The following is a 14,526-nucleotide window of genomic DNA, read 5'->3' as shown; positions in this document are numbered from 1 at the left end:
CTAAGTCACACCTTAATCCTCATGGTTTATACATGCCTCTTCCTATTCCAAGTGCACCTTGGGAAGATATTTCTATGGACTTTGTTTTAGGACTGCGTAGAACAAAGAAGGGGAGGGATAGTGTCTTTGTTATAGTGGACACGTTTTCTAAGATGGCTCATTTCATACCATGTCATAAGAGTGATGATGCTATAAATGTTGCTGATTTGTTCTTTCTTGAGATTGTTAGCTTGCATGGTATACCAAATACCATTGTTTCTGATCGTGATGCAAAATTTCTTAGCCATTTTTAGAGAACTTTGTGGGCTAAGTTGGGTACTAAGCTTTTATTTTCCACTACATGTCATCCATAAACTGATGGGCAAACTAAAGTTGTGAATAGAACTTTATATACCATGCTTAGGGCTATTTTAAAAAAGAACATTAAAATGTGAGAAGAGTGTTTGCCTCATGTTGAGTTTGCTTATAACCGTTCGCTACATTCTACTACTAAGACATGTGCGACTGTGTACGGTTTTATCCCTCATGCTCCTATTGATCTTTTACCTCTTCCAACTTCGGAGAGGATGAATTTTGATGTTGGACAACGTGCTGAAATGATCCTAAAACTGCATGAGACCACTAAAGAAAAAATAGAGAGTATGAATGCCAAATATAAATTTGCTAGCGAAGGGAAGAAACATGTCACATTTGAACCAGGCGATTTTGTTTGGTTGCATTTGATAAAGTATAGATTTTTTGATTTGAGAAAGTCTAAATTGCTTCCTAGAGCTGATGGTCAATTTAAAGTGTTAGAAAGGATCAATGAAAATGCATATAAACAGTTGCGTGCAGATTTTGGGGTTAGCCCACATTTAACATTGCAGATTTGAAACCATATTTGGGAGAAGAGATAAACTTGAGTCGAGGATGACTCAAATACAAGAAGGAGAGGATGATGAGGACATCCCTATCATTGGTACAACCACGCCTACTACGCAGCAAGGACCAATTACTGTGAGTACGAGCATGACAACTAAATTATCATGTAAAGTCGTTTCTTACTGTCCCAAGTTATTCTCCGAATAGGTGCTACTAAAGCCTTGTGATGACTTTCTTATGATTAGGAACTTGAAAGCCGAATTATATTAGAGAAAGGACTACAATGACAACAAACAAGTGGAAGGAATCATAAGGAAATGAAGGATCGGACCAAAGAATAAGACTGCAAGTTCGGACAACCTTGTGTCAAATGAAGCCCACTAGGGGCCCATTCTATGTTAGGGTTTCCACCCTCCCACGCCTCTAGGCTGTCTCCCATGTATAAATACATGCTCCAGCAGCCAGGAGAAGATTGGGTTTGTTTTGTTGTAAGTTTAGCTTCAGCTACTATGTGGTGAACCCGTGTGATGATTAGACCACCCGTTTGCTTGATTCAAGACCCCAACTCGTGATTCAGTTTTAGCTTTTGGCTTGATTTTCTTGAGCTATTTGCTTGTTTATCTTGTTCTTGCTTGTTCTCGGTTGCTAGCATGTTTAAAGGTGTTCTTAGCACAGCAAGAACATCACAATCGGAGATGGTGTACCTATTGATAAGGCGCAGCCCTTGTGAGGGTTGTAGTCTGACAGCGTCGAATCCACCACCAAATCGAGTTATCCCCGGCTCTCGTCGAAGATCGGGAACATATCATAGCGGGTGCTATCTGCTTCTTATGGAGCGAAACCACCACGAAAGCAATTATTAGCACTAACCTCCATGAGTCACCGCTGATGACACCGTCGGGGATGCCAACTCCGGTTCCAGCACCTCCATCAGTGCCAATGCCGACGCCATCACGGAGAAGCAAAAGAACCGGTGCACATCTCACCGCCGCCACCGGGAAGACCAATCCACTGCCGATTCGTCTGATTCCCCTCCTCCGACATCGACGAGGGCACCAAAGGCGAGGAGCGGTCGAATCAGGAGACAAGAAATCGCCCTTGAGTTGCCGCTGGGAACTGTAGCAAGGGCAAAGAAGACTCGAGAGGTGCAGTCTTTCAATCATATTATATTAAATCTGAGTCCAAATCAAAATAATATATTTAATTGTTAACAAAGCCCAATATTTTTTTCAAAGCCCACTCCATTTGGGCCTTATTGCTCAATTTTCAAATGGGTCTAAGTCAAATTTTCAAGTGGGCCTTAACTATTTGTACAACCGAGCCATTTCAGCCCATAACAGCAGATTCATTCAAAACAGCAGGTCACTTCACAGAATATGCAAGGTAGCAACATCACAACCTATTTACAGGCTCACAGCACATTACATTCAAAATAGCTAGTAATACAGGCATAATATAGATCACATTCATGAATCTGTAAGGTAGCCATAACAAATAAGGAACAACCTACTCCTTGTTGAGGCACAACAAACAACGAAGAAGGGTATTTGTCTCCTCTCCTTGGTTCTTCAATTCTTCAATCTCTCCAAGCTGTTTCTTCCTTGCTTGTTCCAACTCCCCAAACTTCAACTTCAAGACCTCCAACTCATATTGCTGCATATCGAATTTTTCTTTTAGTGATGCAGAACATTGCTTCTCCGACTCAACCTCAGTTTCAAGTTCTTGTGCGCATGCAGAAACAGTGGACTTGGCGCTCCACTTTGGAGCTGCTGACTCAAGACCGACATTTTTAAGAAATTTTGATGTTGGCAAAACTTTAGCAACAGCTTCAGCAAGAGTCTTTGGTACGTGGCCTTCCTTTGTAGGTTCAGCGACTATAGCTTCCATTTGAGCCTAGCAATAAAAAAAATAGTTTGCATTAGTATTCAGATATAATTTCAAGCTATGGCTCAAATATCATGAAAGCATACTGCTTAGAGAATTCTAGATTATGAGAATTTGTAGGTAGTATCAAGGTTAATATAGTTAAGTGGCTCCAGATTTTAGGTCAATTGTTCACATGTTACTGAAAATTGACATATATGGATAACATGTAAAATCATCTGCTGATTTAACACGCATAAATAAATTGGATATGAACTGAATCGATTGCCTCACAAAGAAAGAAGAGACAACATGAATAAATGATTTAACATCCAACAAGAGGACATGTTTCAAAGCTACAAGCTGTTGCATTCGTGCAGTACAGAGAAAAGAACCAGTAGGCCAAACTAAGCCAATATTTTTCCTCTATCCTAGAAACAGAACGCATTAGTTTTGGAGAGAATGTATACCTCATCAAGCTTGTTGAAAAGAAACAGCAAATGTTCCAAGCATTGTGCATCCATTCATGATCGACCATTACTTTTTTCTGTAATTAAATGGTAAGAAAGGCAACAATTATAAGTACCATAACACAACAATTAACCAAATATCAGACATACATATGTTTGTAACTTCTAGTCACACAAGTGCACATGCTAAGTTACAGTATTTGCTTTGGTTATAAGTACCATTCCTGCAAAGCAATCAAGCATAACAAACTCAAAGAAAAAGACAGTAGTAAGTTGACCAAGTGTTAACGTTTCCTTGCCGGCAGCCACCGCCACCACTGGTTAACGTTTCCTTGGTGGCACCTTCCCACTAGGACGGACCATCCGTCGGTGGCGCCGCTGGCTGGTTGACCCTGTCGTTGCCTGTCGCAACAACGACGGCCCCGCCAGCAGTGCGGTGCCGGAGGCCATGGCGGCTTCTGGCTCTCCTGCGCGCCGCCCTCGGATCCGCACCCCGGCCCTTGGCTGCGGACACGAGCGCCCCCCGACGCGTCAGTCCTTAGATCCACGCCGCCGGCCCTTGGCTACCGACGCAAGGGTGGCTCGGGAGGGGAGGGGAGGGGAGGGGAGGGGAGGGGCGGTACCTTCGCCACTGCGCCAGGACAGGCTGTGGGAGGCCGGAGGTCTCCTGGGTGCTTCCAGTCATCGTGGTCCAAATCAGCAGCGTGGAGGTTAAGTGTTGAAGGCCGCCTCCATCGCCCCCACACCGGCCTCCGCGACAGCGGAATCTACGGGCTAGAGTGGGTTCGCGGGGGTGAGGGAGGCGGTGGCCGGCGCCAGCAGCGAGGGCCCACGGCGGCGAGACGAGGCTTGGTGGTGTCTGAGGGCCCCTGTGCGCCCTTTCCTCGCTGCTCGCTGCCCGCTGCCCGCCGCGCCCGCAGCCTCACGTGCCGTCGGGAGCCCAGCCGCAGCCACGCGTGCCGCCGGTTGCCTAAGCCCCACGTGCCGGGAGCTGTCGCCCGCGCTAGATCTGGCCGTGATGCGGCCCCGCGCGCCGCCGGCCGGCCGCAGCCCCGCGCATCGCCGGCTGGAGTCAGCGTCGCGCGCCTGGAGCCGCCGCCCACGCCAATCCAGCCGGCCGGCCGCAGCCTCGCGAGCCGCCGCCCCGCGCGCCGGGGTCTGCCGCCGGCGCCAGCCGCAGCTTCCCGTGCCTATGGTACTGCATAGAGAAGGGTAGGGTTCGGCAAGGGTTTTTCAAGGCGCAGGTTGGGCCGGGAAAATTGTTGGGCCTTTGGGCTTATTGGACCAGTAACAGCCCTTTGCGTTTTTTTTCATTTTCATCTAACAAAGACATCAATGGTTAGGGTCTTGCACGATGGACGTTGAACACTGCATCTACGTGGCTAACGGGCTAAGTCCCACAATGACCGAAACTGAACATTAATGTTCCCAACTACATAACGTAAGCATAAATATGTCGTAGGAGGCATAAAGGCCTGGTTGCCGCCATGGTTAGGGTCCTCACTGTGGTCGTGGGTTCGATCCTGCACCCGGCGGGTAATTTTGCCCCGGATGTTTGAATTTCTTCCAAAAAATAAAAATGAAAAAGATAGGTGGGCCTCACATGTCCGAATTTCTTCCAAGAAATAAAACAAAAAATATGGATCCCACCTTGACATGTGGCCCAGCTCTGCAATATTTTCTATATTTTTTAATAAAAAAGCGGACTTCAACTTATGACAAATTTTGATTTGTCACAGATTATTGACGACAGCTGGTGCAATGCTATGACAATAAAGAAAACGTCACGGTGAAGCAGCCAGATAGTTTATGATGATTTTCATTCAATGCTAGTGACGAACACTCTCTGATTGTCATTAAAATGTGCCTGGCCCTAAAAAAGGTCATAAACCGAAGTGAGGTAATGATGAAAATCTCTTTCGTCGTGACGAAAACGTCATAAAAGCCCAACTTTCGTGTAGTGCCAGTAAGAATCTTGGGGACACAAACCTGACTTCAAGCTCTTTCTCGACGGTTGCCTTGGCGACTTCGGCGCCAGCAGGAGCTGAGATCTTGGGCGGCCTCGATGACTCGATGGCAACCATTGTCGCCAGCACTTCATCAAGTACTGCAGCATCAGATGCCTTCTCTGGCTCAGGGGCTAAAGCTTACGCAGTATCGCTAGGTTGCTCCAAGCCCAGAGCAGAGGACGGCCTATGCACAGAAAACAGTAAGGAGAGTTGTTACCTACAACCATAAACCTACAAATGGAAAATTACTTGAATACCCACAGCGCACATTTCTTTAAAGATAACTTCTTTGTTTTAAGTGCTCTAGGTGCTAGGGCAGCACCTAAAGCACTCATCGATGTTGATTTGCCAGTCAAGGGCGGTGTTTGGCCTGATGTGGCATGCGCAACGGTCACCATAGCTATTGGGCCAGCCGACGGCGTTGCTTGCCCCGGCGTGACCCCTGCAGAACCTGACGGCGGGTCCATTCTGACGGAGGCCACATCTTGCTCTCTCACAGTATCATCTCCGAAAGCTTCACCGACCCTTTGCCTCGAGTGCTTGGGGTTCGGGGAGCTAGCATTGAAGAATCAAGAAAAAAGGGAGAATTCAATCAGAATCATCAGAAAGTGACCAAAAGCACTTGCAAAATAAGGTAGGGCACTTGGGTGTTTAATCTTCATCACCACCCGGTGAGGCGCTAGCCTTGCACTTCCAGGTGCTGTCCCTTGGCTTTGTTGGGTGATTTGGCAAAAGATCACCACTAGGAGAATTTGTGCCTTCCTGGGAGGTTTTCACTTTCTTGCTTTTCATCACCTCCGCTATGCTGCGGTCATCATCGGTACCCTCATCTTCCTCCCCACTAACTGGATCGATAGTGGCTCAAGAGATTTTGGGCGCCCTGAACGCCAATGGCATCATGTGACTCGGACGATCAATGTCCAGCATCAGAGGCATGCTTCTGTAGACATTCACATCATCCGGCAGCAAGATTTCAAGATCTGTCAGTATAAAATCAGATTAAAGGATATCAAAAGTACCTGATAGAAGGATACGGCTACTTACCCCTACCTGTTTGGGAGGATTCTTCATTGAATACAGGCTCAGCACGTTTGGCACGGTCTCAGCACCCATGACTACCCGGCTTACTCGCAACATGGCTTCATTTTTCTCAATGCGCTCTGCAGAAAATCGAGACGGATCTAAGACGTCAAGGTACTCGAGCCAAATTGCGCGCGCTGCCGGTGTTTAACCTCCAAGCCCACCGAGGGATATCCCCGGGGTGGTAGATTGTAGGTGGGGTGTTGCCGAGATCAGGAACATGAAGGTGCAAGGAATACAAGTTTTAGATAGGTTCGGGCCATCGAGAGCATAGTGCCCTACGTCCTGTGTGGTGGTTTGTATTGCCTTAGGTGTTGATGTGTTTCGAGGGGGTCCCTATCCGTCCTTATATAGTCTGGAGGGATAGGGTTATATGGAAATCCTAGCCAGATACGAGCTTAGAGTCCTGCCCAAGTACTACTCGGGTAGTTTCCTTCTGTTCTGACTAGTCCTACTACGGTACGAGTAGTTACAAATGATGTAAGGTGTGGACCATATCCCATCCCTTATCCTAGAATATGTACGCCATGTGCGCAGTCCTATGGCCCCGGGTCATCATGACCTCTCGATCGGGTCTGTTGGACCCTAAATGATGGTGCTTTGATCTGGTATCTTGATGGATGGGTGATGCAGCTCGTGGACAAAAACTTCTAGTGGGACATTTTCTCGATTGGAGCCCAGCTTCGAGAGCACATCCACCCCCACATTGTTGTCCCGAATCACATGATGAATTTCCAGGCTCAAGAACTTGTTCTCGAGCTTGTGTATCTCTGCAACGTACGCGTCCATGGAGTCCTTGTTGATATCCCACTCCTTGTTGACTTGTTGGACCACCAGCAAGGAGTCGTCGTAGACAATAGTCGCTTGATGCCTAGAGAGACTGCCAGGCATAGCCCATGTAGTAGTGCCTCGTACTCGGCTTCGTTGTTTGAGATCTCAAATATTATCTAGAATACATATTTGAGTTGTTCTCCTGTTGGACTGATGAAGAGTACTCCGGCGCCACCGCCTCCGAGCTTGAGTGAGCTATCAAAGTACATGACCCAATGCTCTAGCAGGTTGGCTGGAGCTTCCACTTGGTTTTCTCGCCATTCTGCTATGAAATCAACTAGTGCTTGCGACTTGATGGCGGTGCGAGGCTTGAAGTTGAGAGTAAGAGCCTCCAGTTCCACTGCCCACTTGGAGATACATCCAGTGACATCCTGATTGTGGAGTATATCCGCCAATGGGAAATTAGTGACAACTCAAGTCTTATATGCGTCGAAGTAGTGGCGAAGCTTCCTGCATGTGATGAGTATAGCGTAGAGTAGTTTATGAATTGATGGGTAATAGATCTTGGATTCAGAAAGCACTTTGCTAACAAAGTAGACTGGCCGCTGTACACCGAAGGCATGACCTTCCTCCTAGCGTTCCACCACGACTGCCGTGCTGATGACGTGAGTAGTCGCGGTGATATAGAGTAGCAGGTTCTCGCCTGGTTGTAGAGCTGTGAGGATGGGGGGTGACTGCAGATGATGCTTAAGGTCTTCCAGCACCTGCTCCGCCTCCTTGGTCCACTAGAAGTTGTCCTGTCGTTTTAGCAACTTGAAAAAGGGTAATCCCCATTCTCCAAGTCGTGGGATGAATCCATACTCCAACTTCTTGTAACACCCTAATTTTGAAATTAGAAACCTAAATAAATTTTGCTAGATTTCTTTTAGGACCCATAAGATTTTTATTCCAATATTTTGATTTTAGAGCATTTTCCGTGAATTAATAGTAAGTTACTTAACCATAAAAAGAAATATAAGAAAATATAGGTTTTGTGCATTTCATGTCATATTGCATTGTTTTATTGTTTGTCTTCCATTTGAATTTAAATTTTAAATTCAAATTTAAATGCATTTGAATACAATTATTTTTCTCTCTCTCTCTTTTCTCCTTTTTGGCTCGGCCCATCTTCTTTCTCCTCTTTTCTTTTTCTCCCACACGGCCCAGCCCAACTTGGCCTTTCCCTCCCCTTCTTTCCCTCCTTGCAGCCTAGCGCAGCTGGCCTTCTTTCCCTCCTCTCCCTCCATCACGCGCGGCCTGCTCGCCCCCTCCTTGGCCCAACGGCCCGCATGCGCCAGCTCCCTCTCCCCTCCCTCTTCTCACGCTGACAGGCGGGGCCCGCCCGTCAGGGTCGTCCCCGACCTCCAGCACGAGTCCGGTTTAGACTCGCATCCGAGTCTGGCCGCGTCTCGGCCTTTTCCCGTCGTGCGGAGCCCTAGGCCCGCATGCCAAGGCCCGCGGCTGCCCTATAAAACGCCGCCCCGTGCCCTAGGACCCGACAAACCCGCAGCTGCCGCCTCTCGCCCTCGAAGCCCTAGCCGCTGCCGCTATTGACGCCACGTTTCGGTTGCCGTTGCAGCCGCCGCCTCGCCGCTTCGCTGCTGCCTCAAGCTGCTGCCGGAGCTCCGCCTTAGGGTGAGGATCCTCGCTGGCCCTTTTCCCCTCTATTTTCCATCCTCCCGCGGACACGATTGCTCGCTGGAGCTTCGCCACCGCGCCTCACCATAGCCCGCCTTCCCCGGCCACCAGCGCTTCATCTTAACCCCGTAGACGCGTTCTCCTCCTCACTCTCTTTCTCCCAGGCCAAACCCGAGTCAAATCCGTGGTTGGAATCGTGTTTACGCAGATCTCCGACGAGCAACCGCCGCCCACCGCCGTGGAATCCTGCCGTCCTGCCACGCCAGCCGCTTCGCAGTCGTCAGATCTAGCCCTTGGTTTATTTGTTCAGAGCCCTTCTAGTTTCAAATCTTCTACAAATAAGCCCCTAGAATCATGTTTTAGCCATAACTTCTCCGTTTTAACTCCGTTTTCATCGATTCTCGCGTTCACGCGACCCTTGCGATATATACAGTAGCTTCATAATGTTGTTTTGCTTTGTTTACATTGTTTGGTGTACTATTTATTATTTATTGTATTTGTTTATTTGTATGTACTTGTGTATTACGATAGACGGTGCGCAGTTCGAGGGTCCGCAAGAGCAAAGCTTTGAAGACGTTCCCGAGCAGCAGCAGTTCTTTGATGGAGGCAAGTGGTCCTTGATCATACTCCAGTCCCAATAACTTTATAAATACACAAATTTACTTTATATGCATGCATGTGTCTAGAATATGATGGATCCCAAACTAAGGATGTACCTAGTTTCTTTTGAACTTTCTTGATTAAACCTGAGTTGTTATATTTATGTTGTTGCTACGCTTGTTGCTTTTACTAGACTTTGGTTGGATAACCTGAAATCATGCTACACTAGTTTACTCATGTTCTGGAATACTTTTATGGTTATAATTAAGATCATTGCATTAATTGGAACATGGAGAACCACCCAGGAAAATGGTGCAACCACAATACTATATGGCTCCGGTCTTGGCTAATTAATTAGAAACTATAGCATGTAATGGTCTTACTGAAAGGGCAAGAGGGGAGTGCGTTGATGGGGTATAGCTCGGTCCTCTTGGAGGATTTGTTTATGGTCCTTGGCTAAGGTACCGCCTCATTAGGGAGGGTTATGACCACTGCGGCCTGAAACCTTAGCGGACCGTTACAAGTTAGGGAATCTTTGTAAAGGCCTCATAGTGAATTCCTGCCACTCACCTCAGAAGTGTTTAAGGGCCTTGCAAACCTAGGCATCAAGGGAAACACGAATTATGGGTAAAGTGTACAACCTCTGCAGAGTGAAAACTGATATATCAGCCGTGCTCACGGTTAAGAGCGGCTTGGACCCTGACATGATAATTGAACTTAAAGCTGATGGACTTAATCATTTCCAGAAGCATAGGGTGCAGCGGCTGCGCAGCTTGGAGGAAGCTGAGGCCAAATATCTCGAGATGCTGAGAAAGGCATGCCCGGATCTGGCGGATAAGGTTCACCACACCAAGAAAAGGGAGTCGCGCCCTCCTAAGAAAGTGTGGCATCCTAAGCCAATAAGAGCCTATGCGAAGACATTGGCTGATGCGCATATGATGTTTGTACTCCCTGCGGAGTTCTACGACCAAAACCGTGAAGAGTTACCAGTAGCCCAGCTTGACTTGGGGTCGCGGCCAGTCATATTCGAGAAGCCCTGAGGAAAGAATTATAAGCATCTGAAGGCTCTATACCTCAAGGGTTACATCAACAGCTAGCCTATCAACAAAATGTTGGTCAACACCAGTGCAGCGATCAACATAATGCCATACTCAGTGCTGCGCGGTTGGGGCGTTCTACTAGAGATTTAATCAAGACCAACGTCACGTTGAGTGACTTCAATGGCCAAACATCAGAGGCATAAGGTGTCCTTAATGTTGATCTGACCGTGGGAAGCAAGACGGTCCCCACCTCTTTCTTCATCATCAACAGCAAGAGTACTTACACCGTCCTACTTGGGAGGGATTGGATTCACGCCAACTGCTGCATTCCTTCCACGATGCACCAATGTCTGATTCAGTGGGATGGAGACGAAGTAGAGGTGGTTCATGCGGATCATTCGATCGAGATTTCATACGCCGCCATGAGCATTTGGGACGCAGAAGATCAAGAGCCAATTTCAAGAATCAGTTTGGAAGGCTGTGATCGTGTGGAAGCTACAAAAAACGGGGTGAGGCTGGTCTTATCCACTAGCCTTACAGAGTAGATGAAACATCAAGAGTGAGTTATTCCGACGTACTTGGCAAGGCCAATCCCTGCGATCGGCCCCAAAAAATAAAATGTAAACTCCTGATGACAAGTGTAGAGACAACTCTTTCTCACAAGAGGTGTAGGCCAAACCCGATACAGCGATATCGATACCTCCTTTTCAGCTGCTATTCGAGTTCAGCCATATGTACAGAACAGCCAAACACACCAACCTAATGGTTTTTAAATCAAAATCAACACCATGGAAGCTGAATAGTGTACGGAATACTACTTAGAATACAGCATGAATGGCAAGGTACCTTATCGGTGATGTAGCAAAGGTGATCAAAGAACATATATCACAATGGAAGATCGATAACTGATGGGAACAAGTAGATTGAACAAGAATGGTGATCGGCAGCAAGTAGGATTGCTCAGATATTGCTCGGCATACATGGCACTTGGCCTCCGAAGGTGCAAACTTGATTTAGAGTTCTAGACACAAGAAACAACACTTGCACAGGCTTTTCAGAACAGATGCCCACAGCTAAGTGCCTAAGGGTAAAGGATTGAACAAAGTGTCCTGTAAACATTGTGAGTTGGAAAAAGAAAAAGCACAAGTGGATGGTATATTCAAGCAAACTGAAGGGGGGAAACACCCTACAGAGATGCCTAAAGTTCCAATCTGTGAACTCTCTCGGACCAAAAGTGCCTACCCTGCCAACTCAATTCATGTTATCTACTTGTTTCATTTGGTTTGCAATTCTACTTTGTATCTGCTAATGCATCCAATGACTGAAAGAGTTTAGAGAGGAAACTTTTCGTTTGGTTTGCAATTCTACTTTGTATCTGCTAATGCATCCAATGACTGAAAGAGTTTAGAGAGGAAACTTGCGCTTCGTCAATTGTCTTTGAAAATCAGTGCTTAGGTATCAAGTAAAATTACCCATTAATCTGCATAAATGGAATTGAAAGGATCGTGGCCTAAGAAGGAGGGGACGAATTGGGTCTTTTTCAATTTCTATCAAATCCTTAACCTACAACTAGTGTTGCCCAATCTATGAATTTTGAACCTATCAATTAGAGCATACTAACATTGACATCATAGGTAGGTAAACACAATAGCATGCTCATATTACCTAGTGAAAATCACACTATCAAGTATATGGCCTAAACAAGAGAGCACACTAGCAATAGATGATCCTACTCAACAAGCAAGCAAACAAGAAAACAACAAGTAAAACCAAAGTAAATGCTTGAATGTAAAGAGAGGGACACGAGACAAAGACAACTGGATTTTTTCCCGTGGTATCGAGGAGTTGACGCTCCCCCAAATCCACGTTGGAGCACCCACTAAGGGTTGAACTCCCTTGCATCACCAAGAAGCAAGTGTTTAATAAGAATGCTCCTTCTCCATCTCTGGAGCGGTGAGCTTCAAATCGATTACAGTTTTCTCTTCTTGGGGCTCCCACAAATTCCAAGAGCTCACCAAGAGCCTCTGGGTAACCAAAACCGTCTAGGTGTCGTCAAACACTAAGAGTAACAAGTCCCTAAGCCTTCACTTGACCTACACTAAGCTGACCCTAAGCTCAAGCACACTTGCACTCTCAAATGGATGATTTCATTGGGTTTTAGATCAACTCTCAAGCTCAAGATCTTCTTCTCATGGCTTCAAGTCTTTCTCTTCTGCTCTGGAGTGGCCTCAGGTATTCAGGGTGTCAAAAGGCAGCTCAGGTGACCCAGGGGAAGTTGTTATATAGGCTAGAGAGCCAGCCATAACTGTTGCTAACAACTTTCCCGAAAAGCATAAAGTGTCGGTTAAACCGATCTTATGCGTCGGTTCAACCGGTCACATTGAGCTATGAATGGTAGTCGTTAGATCCTAACTGCCTCTGGTGCTGATGTCATTGCACCAACGGTTTACACCGACGTGCGTTGGTTGAACCGGTGCTGAATGAATTCTCTGAGACAGAACACTACAACTCCAAATTCGGTACTATATCAATAAACTACCAATGCACCAGCGGCTCTGATGGTACCGTCGGTTTAACCGGTGTTGAAGCCTGTTTTGATCTGAACCTTCTAGCGCTTCTGTGTAGATAGTCATTGCAATTTACCATTGCACCAATGCCTTCAATGAAAACATCGGTTAAAGTGGTGACTACCGTCAGTTTAACCTGTCTTGTAGACTTTTCTTCATTTGATCGTCATCTCAACTTCCCAATGCACCGATAGTTCAAAATCAGGGGCGTCGGTTTAACCTGTCGCCTGTTTTCTGCACCAACTTGATTGACTGACTTGGAGTTGAGTTTTTCTTCGTGTTTTTCTTCTTACAAGTGTTGCTTTGAGCTGTCTAGTACTAAGCTTGAGCAACTGTGCATGATTTAAAGGCTAAACTACACTAGGTCAAGCTACTAACTTAAGAACACCTCTTAATAGTACGATCAAAGACTAAAAACTATAAAATCTGAACTAAATCAAGTGTCCATCTCCTTGTGACACTTGATACTAGAAAGATCCTTAATCTTCATGTCCGAGTCCTTGACATGCATTTCCATGCAAATTGATAATTCCTTCAAAATACACGTTATTCACATATGGTTGTCATTAATCACAAAAACTTACCATATGCATCTATTAGCCTATATGCTTCAGGAATGCTAAAACATTTCAGGCTTTCCTATGATATGATATTGTCATCAATCATACATGAAGAGAAGCATACAAATCAAACTACTGTTCCAAGAGAATAATTTAAAGGGTGAACATATGCTCCTCAAACCCCCCAACACAGAAACTCGACCTTTGATCCAAACAATACTTCAACTGAATACATTATTCTTGAATCCTAATGTCTAAATACAAATATCATCCCAGCAGGTGATCACATCTTTTGAACTCATCCACACCGACCTCTAACCAGTCAGGATGTATTTCCTGGACATTATCCTCACAAGTATGAAACTAAACTTTTAGCTGCACAATTTTACTACCCTTACCATCTCCAGATTCAAGCATCCCCTTTTCTCCTCTTCTCCAAGCATACACCTAAAAATGGTAGAAAATGCAAAACAGAGTACATGTGAAAGGGATTAGTGGAACTCAATTACTCAAACCAACCTTGAGTCAGTAGAACTTTGGTTGACAGTGTACATGGTCCATGCATGTGAAAAGTACATACAATGAAAATTAAATCATCAGATTTACTAACAATCATATCGCAAGATCTGAGGCATAGATTCATCAAAAAATTAAATATATGATTGCTTCTATAAGAGTAAAAATGGATCCAAGTAATATAGTCCTTGTAAGAGTACTAAGAATTCCTTACTGCTATAGAAGCAATTGCTTCTATTTCACCTGCTGCCCCTATATACATTCTTAGTAAAATGAACTGCTTGTCCCCATCGTTTTGTTGCTAGTAAATTGAGCTGATCATCAAACACAAGTATGTCTTAAAGAAGTTAAATATTAGCTCATTTCATTTTTCTTCTAAATTAGCAAAATACATTATCTGTCCAAATGTAGTACCTAGATGAAACTAGGCAAGATGGATGGGGAGGAGAGGGCCAGTCCTGCTGGACGTAACAGAACCAACAATTGATCTGTTTAATCCATATACGTTTCGG

General features: G+C 45.7%; 1 long non-coding RNA gene across 2 annotated transcripts; it reads right to left on the bottom strand.

Annotated features, from left to right (window-relative positions):
* Nucleotides 1–2,185: 2,185 nt before the first annotated feature.
* On the bottom strand, nucleotides 2,186–4,379 carry LOC112894128. 2 transcript variants are annotated; one of them, XR_003228955.1, is made up of 3 exons: nucleotides 3,818–4,379; nucleotides 3,195–3,698; nucleotides 2,186–2,754 (listed from the first exon to the last, which is right to left on the bottom strand). It is a non-coding gene; the product is annotated as an uncharacterized LOC112894128 (long non-coding RNA). The 2 variants fall into 2 exon arrangements; XR_003228956.1 differs by having other exon boundaries at nucleotides 3,195–3,271; nucleotides 3,818–4,374.
* Nucleotides 4,380–14,526: the final 10,147 nt, after the last annotated feature.

This window comes from Panicum hallii, chromosome 5 (genome assembly GCF_002211085.1).
Source record: "Panicum hallii strain FIL2 chromosome 5, PHallii_v3.1, whole genome shotgun sequence".
In the NCBI taxonomy this organism is placed as follows: Eukaryota; Viridiplantae; Streptophyta; class Magnoliopsida; order Poales; family Poaceae; genus Panicum; species Panicum hallii.
This window is presented reverse-complemented; position numbering and strand designations above follow the sequence as displayed.